Source organism: Puma concolor, chromosome B2 (genome assembly GCF_028749965.1).
Source record: "Puma concolor isolate L17-30 chromosome B2, mPumCon1.1.hap2, whole genome shotgun sequence".
Taxonomy (NCBI): Eukaryota; Metazoa; Chordata; class Mammalia; order Carnivora; family Felidae; genus Puma; species Puma concolor.
The window spans coordinates 7,262,740-7,280,100 of NC_141671.1; the positions used below are offsets into that span (position 1 = coordinate 7,262,740).

At 43.1% G+C, this 17,361-nt stretch overlaps 1 protein-coding gene across 20 annotated transcripts in view; it reads right to left on the bottom strand.

Annotated features, from left to right (window-relative positions):
- LOC147580697 (uncharacterized) overlaps positions 1 to 17,361 on the bottom strand; it is a 403,830-nt gene that overhangs the window by 146,859 nt on the left and 239,610 nt on the right. For all 20 annotated transcript variants that reach the window (XR_015251004.1, XR_015251003.1, XR_015251002.1 and 17 more), the window contains 2 exons: positions 7,580 to 7,618; positions 2,423 to 2,597 (listed from right to left, as the gene is read on the bottom strand). The gene's annotated coding sequence lies outside the window, so the exon portion shown is untranslated. The remainder of the gene's footprint in view (positions 1 to 2,422; positions 2,598 to 7,579; positions 7,619 to 17,361) is intronic.

Genomic DNA, 17,361 nt, shown 5'->3' on the forward strand with positions numbered 1-17,361 from the left:
ACTGAATCGGAATAGTGTTTCTAAGCTAGTATTATTCTAAGCTAGTTTTAATACGTATTTAAGTATCATTAATAGGAGAATGTAACTCACAAATATTCTTTTTTCTGGTCACCAATATATATTTTCTTTTTTCTGCATGACTACGCAATATGGCATTGTAAACTATGCCTGTGGTTAAGGAGGAAAGAGAATAAGCACACAAAAGTTTGTCTGAAAATATTAAGGGAACTCCATACACATACCTATTCTGAGACATACAGTGAGGAAAAGAAATCAGTACTCTATTACTGGTTCCTACCCATGGAACAGCTCCCCGGTTCTCTTTTTACCTTTCCAGGCCAGTTGACTTGTTCTCACTGAGACGTTTTGGCACATTCTTATTTGCCTAGCCATTTCCGGAGGATATCAACTCCAGCCCCTTCACCCCGTCTGCGTCCACATTCCGTAACATCTTGCAAGGCTGTGGTTGCTTAATTAATTCAGAGCATGGGTACCAGTAATTAAATATCATGTACAATCCACTTTAAGAAGAGTGGCAGTAAGTGACTTTGTTTCCCCTCCACCAAACCTTGTTTAAATTAGCTATGTTCGCTTTCCAGTTTGTTAGCCGGCCTAAATTGAAATTCAGTTGACGGTATCTTAGCGATTACCTACACATCATGCACCGTTTTGCCAAAAGCTCTCAAATACACTTATTTATATGCGCCCTTTGGATTTCCCAAAACCATTATAAAAGCAAGCTGACCTAGAGAGGCTCGTGTTTTCTCGAAAGGACTGAACTGTCTGCTGCAGAGGCAATTATTAAAGGCAACGCTTTATTTAAGTTTTGAAGCAGAGAGCCAGCACAATTGCATATAAAATACTGACATCAAAATTCAGAGAATCAGAGAAAATAATAAAGGCAAAGAGAGCTAACATAAAAGTTGATCAAATTTTAATCTAAAGTACCCTATGTAATTTTACTTAACTTCTCGTTCCTAAGGCTGCATAAAGTTAAATCATTTATACATGCTGTTTGTGTGTTTTAGGGACATTATTAGTTTCTCGTGTTTCATTTTTCTCTATTCACATACTGAATCCACCCCGTTGAAGTAATTAGCATAATCACCAACATTATAAGATCATTTTCCTCACTCCAAATAAATGACCATCAAACTCATGCCTTACTCTCTATATTCAGAAATGCTTAAATAGTTCATTATTACCCAAATGGTGATGGGAGAAATGCTGTGCATAAGATAAAAGGAATAATGACTCATACCCCCCACAAAGAAGATGAAATTCTCCCACATAAGAATTAATTCACTGTAAGATATCTGAGTATAGGGATGATAATTGAAAGGACTAAAAATAAAATTGAATGCAATAGGCAATCTAAAGGTCATGAGACTTGTCACTAAACAATTAGATTTTTTTTTTAATTTTGATAGGTTTTATAAATATTACCATGGCTTGGATTCTGAATGTAGATTACTTTTAAATGGGGCTTTCTTGCATCTGAATGCATATCTAATGAAAATACTTCATATGCTGCAAGCTTTCTCCTATCATATCAAATTATATTGATAAAAAGCTAAAGGTCAGGAGACTTATCACAAACAGAGTTTTTTTTTTTTTTTTAATTTTGGTAAGGTTAGGTTTTATAAATACGACTATGCTTCTGTTTGGAATTTAGAACAACTTTTAAGTGGTGTTTTATCTACCTAAATGTACATCTAGTGAAAGTCGTTTTCTATGTTCTGAGATTCCCATTTCTTACAGTAAATCTAAAAGAACCTGAAACACTTAATAGTAGCCATTTAATTATCCAACAACAATATCTTCTGTTGGTAACAGGTTTTATCGATTTTTAAATCTCAACCTATATTGTCTGAAACAAATGAGGATTAATGAGGACTATAGTATTCTTACATTCAAAGATATAAGCAAATTTCCTTATAGGGATATATATTGATTTGCATGACATCACAGTGGATTAGCGACACTGGTTAATAGCAGAATTTAGATTTCTTAACACTGAACCTAGGGGCCAGGTCTAAGCAAATCATATCATCTTTTTTGCGTGCAAATTTTTCTCCAAATACCTTCTGTGTCCATGTCGGTCCCTAGCATTCTGCTGCCCGGGACTAACATGCATCTGTTAAGCTATAAGCCTGTTACGGTTGGTATCCAGGCGACAGGTCGGTGGCTACAAAGACAGGTGATAAAGTACTTTGAAATTCACCCATGGTGCACACTCTCTAAGTCAAGTCTATCCTTTCATAGGAGACTTTCCTAACAGAACTCAGTGGCACAGTTGTCTCTTCCTCTCCTGAGTGTCTGGTCTACTTTAACTTCTTACGGTCCCAGAGAGTCTTCTACAAGATCAGTGTCCCTCTTTCCTTTGGCCAATGTAAATTTCTGAGGTGAGTTTTTAACTTACCTTTAATGTCTGCAGTGGTGTCTATCAGGGACTACGGTTCACTGCACACATCAGGTTGGGCACCAGACATCCCCAGACACTGTCATGAACCTTCAAGTCATTGTAGATATGTAAGGTTTTTGTGAGTTTTCCCAGAAGACGGCTTTGGGGCATCTTGATAAATGGAGAATTTTTCCTAATTTGCAGAAAGGTCAATAAATATAATTTATTTCTAGTTTCCAAATGGTCAATGAATGCATCAAAAGCTACTCAACATCATGTATCATTAAGGAAAAACAAGTGCAAAATATACTATTAAATATCCACAAAAATGGCAAAAATTAAAATAACTGAGAGCAAATCAGACTCACAGACAGTACACCTTGATGCAATTACTTCCATAAATTCTTGGCCCATACCTAATAAGTCTGGACATACAACTAACATACATACAACCAATAAATCTGGACACACATACACACATACAACTAATACCAGCTGTGGGTATACCCAACACAAAGGCGTATATATGGACTCTAACAGAGTATTTTTAAAGACCCATAGCAAGCTTCATTGAAAACAAACTCTGGGAATACAAACAGTACATAAATAGATAAAAAGAATTGTGGTGAAGGAACATACTTAAAGATCATAAAAGCCATTTATGAAAAGCCCACAGCTAACATCATCCTCAACGGGGAAAACCTGAGAGCTTTTTCCCTGAGATCAGGAACACGACAGGGATGCCCACTCTCACCGCTGTTGTTTAACATAGTGTTGGAAGTGCTAGCATCAGCAATCAGACAACAAAAGGAAATCAAAGGCATCAAAATTGGCAAAGATGAAGTCAAGCTTTCGCTCTTTGCAGATGACATGATATTATACATGGAAAATCCGATAGACTCCACCAAAAGTCTGCTAGAACTGATACATGAATTCAGCAAAGTTGCAGGATACAAAATCAATGTACAGAAATCAGTTGCATTCTTATACACTAACAATGAAGCAACAGAAAGACAAATAAAGAAACTGATCCCATTCACAATTGCACCAAGAAGCATAAAATACCTAGGAATAAATCTAACCAAAGATGTAAAGGACCTGTATGCTGAAAACTATAGAAAGCTTATGAAGGTAATTGAAGAAGATTTAAAGAAATGGAAAGACATTCCCTGCTCATGGATTGGAAGAATAAATATTGTCAAAATGTCAATACTACCCAAAGCTATCTACACATTCAATGCAATCCCAATCAAAATTGCACCAGCATTCTTCTCGAAACTAGAACAAGCAATCCTAAAATTCATATGGAACCACAAAAGGCCCCGAATAGCCAAAGTAATTTTGAAGAAGACCAAAGCAGGAGGCATCACAATCCCAGACGTTAGCCTCTACTACAAAGCTGTCCTCATCAAGACAGCATGGTATTGGCACAAAAACAGACACATAGACCAATGGAATAGAATAGAAACCCCAGAACTAGACCCACAAACGTATGGCCAACTCATCTTTGACAAAGCAGGAAAGAACATCCAATGGAAAAAAGACAGTCTCTTTAACAAATGGTGCTGGGAGAACTGGACAGCAACATGCAGAAGGTTGAAACTAGACCACTTTCTCACACCATTCACAAAAATAAACTCAAAATGGATAAAGGACCTGAATGTGAGACAGGAAACCATCAAAACCTTAGAGGAGAAAGCAGGAAAAGACCTCTCTGACCTCAGCCGTAGCAATCTCTTACTCGACACATCCCCAAAGGCAAGGGAATTAAAAGCAAAAGTGAATTCCTGGGACCTTATGAAGATAAAAAGCTTCTGCACAGCAAAGGAAACAACCAACAAAACTAAAAGGCAACCAACGGAATGGGAAAAGATATTTGCAAATGACATATCGGACAAAGGGCTAGTATCCAAAATCTATAAAGAGCTCACCAAACTCCACACCCGAAAAGCAAATAACCCAGTGAAGAAATGGGCAGAAAACATGAATAGACACTTCTCTAAAGAAGACATCCGGATGGCCAACAGGCACATGAAAAGATGTTCAGCGTCGCTCCTTATCAGGGAAATGCAAATCAAAACCACACTCAGGTATCACCTCACGCCAGTCAGAGTGGCCAAAATGAACACATCAGGAGACTATAGATGCTGGAGAGGATGTGGAGAAACGGGAACCCTCTTGCACTGTTGGTGGGAATGCAAATTGGTGCAGCCGCTCTGGAAAGCAGTGTGGAGGTTCCTCAGAAAATTAAAAATAGACCTACCCTATGACCCAGCAATAGCACTGCTAGGAATTTATCCAAGGGACACAGGAGTACTGATGCATAGGGGCACTTGTACCCCAATGTTCATAGCAGCACTCTCAACAATAGCCAAATTATGGAAAGAGCCTAAATGTCCATCAACTGATGAATGGATAAAGAAATTGTGGTTTATATACACAATGGAATACTACGTGGCAATGAGAAAAAATGAAATATGGCCTTTTGTAGCAACGTGGATGGAACTGGAGAGTGTGATGCTAAGTGAAATAAGCCATACAGAGAAAGACAGATACCATATGGTTTCACTCTTATGTGGATCCTGAGAAACTTAACAGGAACCCATGGGGGAGGGGAAGGAAAAAAAAAAAAAAAAAGAGGTTAGAGTGGGAGAGAGCCAAAGTATAAGAGACTGTTGAGAACTGAGAACAAGCTGAGGGTTGATGGGGGGTGGGAGGGAGGAGAGGGTGGGTGATGGGTATTGAGGAGGGCACCTTTTGGGATGAGCACTGGGTGTTGTATGGAAACCAATTTGACAATAAATTTCATATATAAATAAAAAATAAAAAAATAAAAAAAATAAAAAATAAAATAAAAAAAGATTAAAAAAAATAAAATAAAATAGTAAAAACAAAAAAAAACAAACAAAAAAAAAGAATTGTGGTAACGGACAATGGAATACTATATACCAAGAGAAAAGAGCAAATATTGCTACATGACAAAAATATGGATAAATACAGAGCAAAAGGGTGAATGCTATGTTATTCCACTTAGATGAAGTGAAAGAACAGGCAAAATTAATCTGTAAGGACCTCTGGAGTGGAATGAGGAGGTTCTTGATGTGAGTGGTGGACAGGAGTATTCACTTTTTAAAAGCCGACTGGCTCTCTACTCGTAAGGTAGCACTGGAATACCATGTTTTGTTTTGTTTTGTTTCGTTTCGTTTTGTTTTGCTTTTAAAGGAAGCCCACATCCAAAACAAAGATTCACCTCTTAGGGATTGATTCACATTACCCAGGTACATGAGAGACAGCTAGGCAAACGGAATGTCAAATCATTCATTGGAATCAGCAAACGTAGTGGTTTCATAGACAATATGTGTGTCAGTATGATCAACACATTTACTCCATGAAAACAAACCCCCACGGGAAGCAGTATTATACGAATACAACAACAATGACCATTGACTAGTAAATGTCCTTTCACTTAGCAGTGCGCTGAACCTTTACCATGCTAAGCATAGAGGGTGCATTTGTTAATTCAAGAGGCATTTAGTTACATTCAACGACACTGGTTCAAGATGGCTACTCAAACACCAGAACCTTTGAGCAAGCTCATCTAACAGCTCTCCCATGGCTACAGATACAATTTTGACATAGCTTGTCTGAAGAATCCCAAGCTACTTGCGAAGAGTATGACTCTCGGAGATCAAGAATTGACATTACCGTATTTTATAAGGGATAAACTCAAGTTCAAATCCAAGTCATGTTTATCTGGAGGCTACGGATAAAACCAGAAGAGGATTCAGGATGCAGGGCTTCAATTCAGAGATGCTACACTCATTCACTCAAGAGCTGTTTATGGAGAAACAGCTTATTTGTGGCCAACTATTATTGCCTTATGTGCTAATGACAAAGCTCTCATTGGAAAAGTCTTTGTCCTCAAGGTGATTACATTCTGGAGGGAAGACAGACAGACCACACGCCCATAGACAAATAGGAAAATTTCACCTAATGGGGCGTGCTCTGAAGAGAACACGAATCAGGGTTAGGAGTAAAGACCGACGAAGGGCCCAACGAAGAGCTCAGAGAAGAGCTGTCCAGGCAAAGGGGACAAAAAGTATAAAGTCCCCGAGGCAAGAACAAGGTTGATGCACTCAAGGAACAGCAAAGGGCTCAGCATGGCTAGGGTCTGGTTCAAGGAGAGGCGGGAGCAAATGAGGTGGGAAAGGCAGGCGGGGGCCAGACCACACTTGGCCTTCAAACCCATACTGAGGGGGCTCGGGTTTTAAGCAAAACGAGGAAACACTTGCGGGGCTTTAAGCAAAACAAACATAATGCCTATGCCTTAAAAAGACTACTCGACTCTCAAAAATAAACATTCAAAAACGGGGGTAGGAGCGCCTGAGTGGCTCAGTAGCATAAGCGTCTGATTCTTGATACTGGCTCAAGTGAGCATCTCACGGGTTCGTGGGTCTGAGACCAGCGTCAGACTTTGCTGTCAGCGCAGAACCTGCTTCAGATCCTCTGTCCCCCTCTCTCTCCTCCACCCCTCCCCTCTGTCTCAAAAATAAATATGCATTTTTCAAAAACAGAATACTCTGGCACGTTACATAGAAACATACGTCCATACTGAGGCAATTTGGAAGTGAAATACTTTTTAAGCACCAGCCCACTTACTTTCCAATGGATAAAACATTCTCAAAAACGTTTTACAGTAACACCCAGCTCAGTGCCTTTTTCTCTACATTTCCCAGGCTCAGTGGATTTCTTGGAAGTCTATGGTTGATAACTTTATCACTGTTTTCATAGAGATCTAAGGAGCATCTGAAATAAAGGGCAGTCTCATCTAAAGGCTGTCTACAGAGAAATGTGAGTATAAAATAACAGCATAGGACTGACCACTGTCAATATATGATAGAAAAAAATCCTTTGGTGTCAAAATTTGTAGCAGCGTTTATGGCTTGCCTCTTCCATGGCCCCACATACTTTGGACCAAAGGAACGAGGGGGCTTCTTGGGTATGTTTCCTAGGTTTGGTGGAGATGATCATCTCTGGTCCTTCCCAAACTCAGAGATTGTTTCCTGTAGGAACCCAGATCTCTTCAAATAAAAAGCAGTGACTAGGTCGTCCGCTCACTAATTACAGATTGCATATTTGCTCTGGACTCACTTGAACATATGAACTGCTACTTACCTCTTTGTTATACTGAAATCCTCACTTGCATCGTTTGCCCTGGAAAACAAATGTGACAGGCATGCTTAGGACATTATCTCCCAATTGGCTATCCCTCGAGTTCACCCTCAGGTGGAAACGCAACGCACAGGGAAGTGGGTCAGGGATGAATCCAATTTCATGAACATCTGAAAGCTTTCATCTGGTGGAACATACCATCCCTCTCGAAGAGCAAAACAGATCCCTCCCCACAAAAAGTTATTAGTTAAAAGGCCAAACTGGGGTCCCCGTGGTGATACTTTTAGTGCCCTGAGTACTGGATGAAGTGAGGTAAATAATAGATGGCCTGTTCGCTGGGGGATTTATGTCCGCCTTTCTCAAGAAGCAGATGGAAATTTTAACCCACTCACATCTGATCTCAGTTTGGAGCCATCTTTCTTTCTCTCCAAAGAACAGAGTCGGGATTTCAGGCCAGTGAAGTCATTTCCCTGCTATCCTATCAGTGCAAACAACAAGTTGAAAATTACGTGATGAATCACTGCTCTGACCTTCTGCCCAGATATAGTTAACTGCCTTAGTTATTTGTCTTGCAAACCTAAATAATCAGGTTTTGGCACTTGACCTTATGTTGGGAACGGGGGGAGGGGGTACTCGGGGTGGAGATCCTGGAATGAGCCTCTTCTGACTTTGATTTTACATACACGTGCGCGCACGCGCGCGCACACACACACACACACACACACACACACACACACACAGAGTGGGATAACCTTTGTTCCCTTTCCCAGATTCGCTCTGGCTTCTCACTGAGTTCAGGCAATGGGAGACTCCAGTAGAAAAGGCATGAGCAGGGGCGCCTGGGTGGCGCAGTCGGTTAAGCGTCCGACTTCAGCCAGGTCACGATCTCGCGGTCCATGAGTTCGAGCCCCGCATCGGGCTCTGGGCTGATGGCTCAGAGCCTGGAGCCTGCTTCGGATTCTGTGTCTCCCTCTCTCTCTGCCCCTCCCCCGTTCATGCTCTGTCTCTCTCTGTCCCAAAAATAAATAAACGTTGAAAAAAAAAAATTAAAAAAAAAAGAAAAGGCATGAGCAGAGTGAGGTCAGGATGTGTGTCCCAAATTTGACCCTGCTCGCCCACTGGCTGCCAGTGGGTGCATTTCTTCACGAAAGGCCACAGCTCCATCCATCTGGCTGCCCTATCCTATGGCTTGGGATCTCTCTGGTTCTCTCAACCTGGCCATACTTCTGGCCAAGCAAGCACATCAATGTCTTTTCATCGGAGCGTACCGCTACCGTCCCCTTCCTGCCTTGCTATTCCAGTCCAGAATTTGATTTCAAACATCTTACGTGGCAGTTACATTTCCCGTGGTATATGTTACCATTATTAAGATGATTTTACTACAGAAGATCAAAGGCACATCTAAAATTTTACATTAGAATAATTAGTAAAAAAAAAAAATTTTTATACAACTCTCAAAACAGTTACCTGGTGAAAGTCTGCCTTAGTACGCGTCAGCCAATAAATCAGGGTTAACTTTTCAGGTAAATAGAAGATGAGAGCTAACATTTATTGTAAGTCCTCTGTGTCCTAGACAATTTACATACTGTACTCTAATCATTATAACAACTATATATGAATTAGAGTGAGTAAAAACCAGAGCAAATATTCAAAAGCTAACCTCACCTTGAGATTCTCGTACCTTATTCAGACCGCTGCCATTCAAAGGTGTTAGCCTGTGGTTTCTATTTTCATTATTTGCTCTCAAAGATACGAGAAGTCAGCATAAAGAGGAATTGATGAAAATTCTGCAAACGCTGTCGTCATCGCCGCCTCAAAGCATTCCTTTTCGGAGGCGGCTGTGATCTGAGAGCTTGTGTTCCCCTAAAACGGATATGCTGGTATCATAACCCCCAATGGTGATCGTATCAGTAGGTGGGAGGTGCTTACGTTATGAAGGTGGAACTCTCAGGAATGCCACTGGTGCTTTTTACAAAAGAGGCTCCGGGGCCCCCTGGGAGGCTCAGTTGGTTGAGCATCTGACTTTGGCTCACGTCATGCTCTCACGGTTCATGTGTTCGAGCCCCTGGTCAGGCTCTGCGCTAAGACTGTGGAGCCTGCTTGGGATTCTCTCTCTTCCTCTCTCCCCACCCCTACCCTGCTCACGCTCCCTCTCCCTCTAAGTAAATAAATAAACTTAAAAAAAAAAAAGAGGCTCCAGAGAGCTCCCCCCCACGCCACCCCCTCCATGTGGCTGCAAGAGGCTGTGACCAGGAGGGGGTCCTTCTGACACATGCTGGCACTCCGATCTGTCTCCGGAACTGTTAGAGAGAAATCTCTGTTACTTTAAGCCTTCTGGGCTGTGGCATTTTATTTCAGTGGCCTGAACAGACTACAGTAGAGGCACCCCCTCTGGATGGCAGCTGGCTCCCTTGAATTTAGGTATCAGCTCCTTCCCACTTTACTCTTCAAGCCTCAGAGCTCGGGCTCTTCCAGGAGGCCGACGACTTGGGGGTGAGTTCACAGGCTGGTACAGCGGTCTTCTGTCCACAGTCCTTGCGAACTTCGAACCACTCTCTCTCTCTCCCAGCTGAAGCCACTGGTTCTTATATCTGGGTGAAAATTAATATACTTCCTTATTCGGGTAGAATGCAGAGTACATGTACTATCTCAATAAAGCCACAGGTTTTGAACAGTTTCCCCTCTGGCATACCAGCCAAAGTGCCAAAAATGCAGCACAAATGCTTTTCCGCATTTTTTCCTCCTGTTTCCATTCACAAATGGTTATTTGGGCTGAAGGATTCTCAGCTCTCCCCAGACTCATTAGTGAAGCAAGTTACTGACCCACATCTTTCTTCCTTTGCTCCGTGACTGGGAAGGGGGAGGCACCGAGAATGTCCTGCAGTTCAGATTCCCACAGCCCTTCTCTTCCTGCCATTTCCTCCCTCCAGTGTCCGACTTTACTCTGGGTCAGTCACCAGGTCCCCGCCCACGACAGAAGCTACTTGAGCATGTCGCCTTTCTATTCTCTCAGCTGCCCCCGCCCCCCGCCCGCCCCCATCTCCACCCACCTCTGCGACACCATGGTGCACCTGCGGCTGTCTGGCTGTCTTCCGGGGCTGCTCCTCTCCCAGGGTTCAGAGCACAGGGCAGGGGTGGAGGTAAGGGAGGCCTGTTGCACTTAGCTGCTCCAAGCCTAACTGCAGAACACCCTGTGGATTGCAGGAGGGCAATGTCCCGGTCGGCGTCCCCAGAGGAGGCTGGCTGTGAGGGTTCCAGGCTTTTCCACTGCCCTTTTAAGGACTGGTTTTCCTTTCCACTTGGAATTGGCTGTTGCAATTAGTCTCCAAATCTGCGTGTTCTTCTCTCCCTCTTCTACGGTCTCATTCCCTTCCTTCTTCCTCCTTCTGCTCTTCTCCGGGCAAAATGGTAAGTCAATTTTCAAAGGTGGTCATTAAGAGGAGAACCCCATATGCTTCGTAGCCTGGAGTTGGGAATAGTTTTGTTTTGTAATGTTTTTTTATTTGAGGGCAGGGGGAGGGGCAGAGAGAAAGGGAGACAGTGGGTTTGAAGCTGGCTCTGTGCCGACAGCCCAGAGCCCAATGCGGGGCTTGAACTCATGAACCATGAGATTGTGACCTGAGCCGAAGTCGGATGCCTAGCCGACTGGGCCACCCAGGTGCCCTGGGAATACTTATTTTTAAAGAGAGGATGGGGCGCCTGGGTGGCGCAGTCGGTTAAGCGTCCGACTTCAGCCAGGTCACGATCTCACGGTCCGTGAGTTCGAGCCCCGCGTCGGGCTCTGGGCTGATGGCTCAGAGCCTGGAGCCTGTTTCCGATTCTGTGTCTCCCTCTCTCTCTCTGCCCCTCCCCCGTTCATGCTCTGTCTCTCTCTGTCCCAAAAATAAATAAACGTTGAAAAAAAAATTAAAAAAAAAAATAAATAAAGAGAGGATGCACTTAATAAAAAGGGTCACGCCCTTGGCAGAAGGCATACTGAATAAAGGCACAGCTTTTAGTAGTATAAATTTGACGGAATGTGTTTAATTCTCCACAAATAAGGAGGGGCCCAGCTCGCACACAACTCAGGGTTTGAGAGCATTTTGTGCACCTTCAGTATCCAATTTCCTCAGGAATTAGCCTTATCCGTTCAGGAAAAAAAAAAAAAATGAATTCTACACATCCTTGTCCACATGGGTATTTCATTCAAAATCAAGGCTAGCAACTGCATGGCATGGTTCCCACACTTTCCCTCCAGGGCCCCTGTTAGTCTTTCCTAATCAATCACCATTAGTTTTACATTTGGGCACAGAAGCAGCTTCTGCTTTTCTCAAAACAGTAAGCCAAGTTGCTTCCACCAGTTAACGGCAAATTGCTGGAAGAGAAGTCCATTTCCACTCCTGTAAAAAGATACCAACTACTCACCATAATCACCTCCACATATGACACTAAGGGTTGTATTTTATACTCTGTAAAACTTATCAAAATGCGCTACCATGATTACACATTATTAAGCTGATACACATGGACTTTTATAAAGTTTTTTTTTTTTTTGCTTGTTTGTTTTGAGAGAGAGAGAGAGAGCGGGAAGGGGCAGAGCGAGTGGGAGAGAGAGAATCCCAAGCAGGCCCCACATTCAGCATGGAGCCCAACGCGTGGCTTGATCCCAGGACTGTGAGATCATGACCTGAGCTGAAATCAAGAGTCGGCCACCCGCTGAACCCAAAGAGCCACGCAGGCACCCCAAGAGGTGCTTTTAATGAAGAAATTGACTACCTTATATAATTGGAAGACAGAGTTGCCAACACGTAGATTTCCTTTTGACAAAACCAAAGTAGAAAGTCATGTCAATTATCCGAGCAATTCTTTGTGTCCTACCTAGTTCTTGAAGTATTATAAATACCCTGAGGTAGTCATATTTAATTATGGCATTTAAAAAACACGAAGACCAGTATTGATTTTCCAAACTATCTTAAGACATTTTTTATGATTTACATAGCGGCAAAGAGGGAAGGGTGATAATAAAACACACTGCACTGTGATGATTAGCAAGAAACTTGCAAGTAGGACACAAGGGGCTATTTAAAAAAAAAAAATTGTTCTTAAGGGGGAAAACATTTCATTTCTATTTCAATTGATAAGGCTTCAAATTAGTTTCAGCATAACACTTGGAAAAATGTTAGTTAATATTCACAGGCAATATTACCCTAGCTTGAAGCGTGTGTGTGTGTGTGTGTGTGTGCGCGCGCGCGCGTGTACACTTTCATCTAATTCACTCTTACATACCTTTACCCTGACATTTCCCTGGACTTTGGTAATGGCATTTATACTTAACAATTTATTCTTAACACATATCTTACAACGTTATTCTCAAAAGAAGCTCTTGGTAAATATTGATCAAGGGTACGGAATCTGTCAAGGAGGCTAATATTGGCTTTCACTTTTGGCAATTTTTTTTTCCATTTCTACATAAGGAAAATCAGAAACCATTAGCACTCAGGATTTAAGCTCTAACAGATATCTCATGTACAATCCTGGGTATGATATCAAAGCTAGGGGAAAAATGTGAATAATATTACAGTAGATTGGTGTGAGGCATGATTACTAAAATGACTCGGCTACATTTCACTTACCAGATACTCCTATATACCAACTCTCCACTTACAGAGCCCTGGAAATTCAAAGAAAAGTCACAAAGTTTACACCTTTATTTATTGGAAAAAATTATTGAGGGTCTCTTACGACGAGATTGTATGTTTCTCAGAAAGTGAACTAGACGGATATGTTCCCTGTCTCACAGCGCTCACAGTGTAGTGAAGAATACAGACAAATAAATGCCCACCTACAATGCCGTGTGTTAGGATGATTCATGATAGTCCCGAGTCAATACCACCTGGGGGGCTTTTTAAAAAAAATACATATTCTCGGGACTCTGCTCCAGGCATCCCGACTCAGAGCCATGTTTCAGCATGCCCTGGGAGGCAAGAGAGAAAGCTCATTTCCCAGAGGAAATGGGTCTTTAAAGGAGATGGGAATTATCAAGGAGAAGCTTGCGTGAGGTTGTTGTCGGGGCCAGGCCGGGTCGGGGGCAGTGGTGCTGGGTGGGTGGAATAAAATGGGAGAGACCAGTGTTGCGATCTGAGGAGGGCAGCGTGTATGCCTCCTTAAACGTGAACAAGCATTTATTATGGTAACATTATAATGTACGACCTGGAGCGGTGCAGGAGGGTGGACATGGTGGAGACGAATTCGACTAATGAAACAAGGCCTAGCTCATACAGGACCTCGGGGGTTCAGATGATTTTAAGGAGTTTAGACTATTTCACTAGTAGTGGGCAGAAGAGAAATCTGCTCGGGGTCACTGTGACGTTGTTTCCGGCTCTTGGGCCATGGTGCAGGTGGCTGTTCACGTTTGCTGATGTACAGAGCACAGGAGGAAAAAGTTATTTGGGGGGGAAGGTGAGAAATTGCATTTGTTAAAAATGTTTATGCATTTTTAGAGAGAAACAGTGTGCAGGGGAAGGGGCAGAGAGAGAGAGGGAAAGAGAGAATCCCAAGGAGGCTCCACGCTGTCGGCTCAGAGCCTGATGTGAGGCTTGATCGCACGAACCGTGAAATCGTGACCAGAGCCCAAATCAGGAGTCAGATGCTTAACCGACTGAGCCGCCCAGGCGCCCTGAGAAATCGCATTTTCCACATAATTTTGAGATCCTTGTATTACCATCTAGTGGCAATTAATGGCTATAAAATCCAGGAGAAACTTAAGAGTCACCAATCATTTATTCAACAGGTATTAACTGAGCCCTTCCTCTGCACCTACACCTTGCGCTAAGTCTAAAGACACAACGGTGGAAAAAAGGACAGGCGGTCCCACCTTTGCGACCGTGTCTCTGGATGTTCATGGACGCTCTGGAAGGGCAAGGGATCACCCGAGACGGGGTCTGCTTAAAACACGTAAAAGGATTTAGATGATGAGCGACACACAGGAACCTCTATGTAAACGCAAACTACTAACAAAACAAACAAAATCAAAGAGCATCCTCGCAAAGCAGAGAACTAGAATAGGATGGAGTGCCGCCAAATGATCCGACAGCCGTGAAAGGCCTCTCTGAGAACCAAATGACATTAAAAACGAGAAAAAAAAAAAAAAGCCATGGATGTATCAGAGGGAATCGCTAATGTGAAGAAACCAGACACGAGAGAGGGGGTGCACGCGGGTCTGAGAATCTGGCACTGGGCTCCCAAGGCCCCCTTCGTGCACTGGAATTTTTAGCCGAAACAGGAGGGGAGGCTACTAGATGGTTTTAAGCTGGAGAGGAACTTGATCTGACTTACGTTTTTAAAAATACTGCTGCGGCCATTGTGTGAAGAACCGACTCTGTAAGAGCAAGAGTGAGAGCAGGGTCATGCTCTAGGAGACCGCTTCAGTCATCCAGCAAGGTGATGGGGGCTTGGCCTCAAAGTGATGGACTCAGTTCATTTTCTGAGAGCGGAGGAGGATTGTCTTGCTGACGAATTAAATGTAGGCAGATGAGGGGGCACTGGGTGGCTCAGGTGGGGGAGTAACCGAATCTTGATTTCGGCTCAGGTCATGATCTCACCGTTCGTGGGCTCAGCCTCGCGTCGGGCTCCGCACCGAGTGTGGAACCTGCTTAAGATTCTCTCTCTCACCCTTTGCCCCTCTCCCCTGCTTGCTCTCTCTTTCTCTCTCTCTCTAGAAAAATGAAATAAAATGAAGTAGGGAAAGGAAGGAAACCAAGGACACATTTGATGACGTGTTGGCGTTTCTCCAAGTTCAGAGTGAATTACTTGGGGAGGACGACCACGGTGCCTACCACAAATCATTTGTTCCCCTTGCCCCAGTTTTTTTCCAGTGCTTTCTGATATGGCCGTCTGAGAAGGAGTGCTTTCTGAATGAATCAGTAAATGAGAGAATATGTCCATACGTGGAAAATGAGGCTGCTTCTTTCATGCAGCTCTTTTCCACCGCCTAATTTCACCTTGTTCCCCTAGGACATTAATCTCTCCCGTGGAGTATGTGTGGTCTTTATTTACTCAAATATCAGTGAAAACAGGTTGTAGCTTCTCTCTCCACTTTGAAATAAAATTAACATGTAAAATAAAGGAGATTTCGTCACACAGCCTTTTCAGAAAGCAAATTTATCCCTGTAGAGGCTATCAGGCTTCTGGAGCTATTTGACTCCAGGGGTGATGGACGTGGAAGAATTCAGTAGGTACCTCCATATGCTCCATACCATGTGGATGTGATTAAACCTCACAGCATCCCAAAGGGAGGTGATATTATTATTATTATTACTATTTTATTTTTATTATTACCATTTTAGAGATGTGGAAACTGAGCCTCTACAAGAGGAAATGGGACTCAAACCAGGCCAATCAATGCTCACAGTTTTTGCTTCTCACCCCGAGGTTTCCAGGCCCACATACCAATAAGACTCATCTCCGACAGGTCAGTCGCGACCTAGGAAAGGTCTATCTGTGACTTTATGGGAACTCACCAGTCATTTCTCTCCATGTTTTACAAATGAACAGAGCAAGTATTCTCCATGAAGACCTGCCAAACATGGACACAACTATTTAAGGGCAGTCAAGGATAGGGAACCCCCTTCCTGATTTGGGCAATACACGTGTGTTGGTGAGAAAGCTCAATCCAACGAATGTGGTACCAGAGACTTCTTTCCCCACTCAAATTAGACCCAGATCGTTGAGGTGGCCAGCCCAAAGCCTTAAAGTCTGTGGCCAGCATCAGGGCTCTGAAGGCTCCAGCTGTCTGCTTAACTCCCCCACCCCAAGTGCCTATTTTAGTTCATGAGCCTTTTTGCCCAGAGGAAGATATGTCAAGGCAGGAGATGGGTTGAGCTAAGAGTCCTAGCAAATGGTTCTCCGTGAAATTCTCTTCTGCCATTGTACGCACTGACTTCAGAAAAGCACGCCAACTTCATTCTTACTCCAGTCCCTTCTTCTCCTGGCCCTACTCTGCTAGCTGCCCTTATTCTTAAAATTCTGTTCGCTATCTCAATCCTATCCCTTCTGCACACACGCGCACACCACGTTCACTTATTTCTATGATGCCGCATAAACAAAGAGATAGATTAGGCAGCTAGGTTTAATTTGGGCAACAGGCCTGGCATTGAGGGCATCTTCTCGGATGCGGTGTTTCTCTTTTTAATATTTTTTAAAAAGTTTCTTTTATTTTGAGAGAGAGAGAGACGGAGAGAAAGAGATAGGAGAGAGGTAGGGAAGGAGCAGCAGAGAGAGAGAGGGAGAAGGAGAATCCCAAGCGGGCTCCCTGCATGCTATCAGTGAAGAGCAGGGGCTATTCCTAAGAACACTGGCTTTGGGCCTTCCTGAATCCCCACATTCTACCCACCCAAATATGAGCAACGTTGCCAAAATATTTTAGCCAGGTCACATCCCTAGAACAATTTTCATTTTACCTAATCGGAATACGGTTCTACCAGCGATCGTGCTAAACAAGCCACTAATTTCCCTGAGCAAGTCCATGTCTGACCTTCATTATGCTGATTAGAAAACCCTCAGGTGTTGATTGAGCTATAGATAGTTAAAGGGCTTTCAGTAGCCATCTTTGGAATCAGCCTTTTTCATATAGTGTTAGGCGCCACCCTTGGACTATGGATTCTTGGTTATAGAAATGGAATGGCCCCAGAAGTGCAGCTTGAACTAAGTGCCACACACATAATATCATAGAGTGTGCCAAAGTGTCTTCAAGTATGTCATTACAGACACTGTAACAGTTCCCCGTTCAACATGAATGCAGCAAGCGT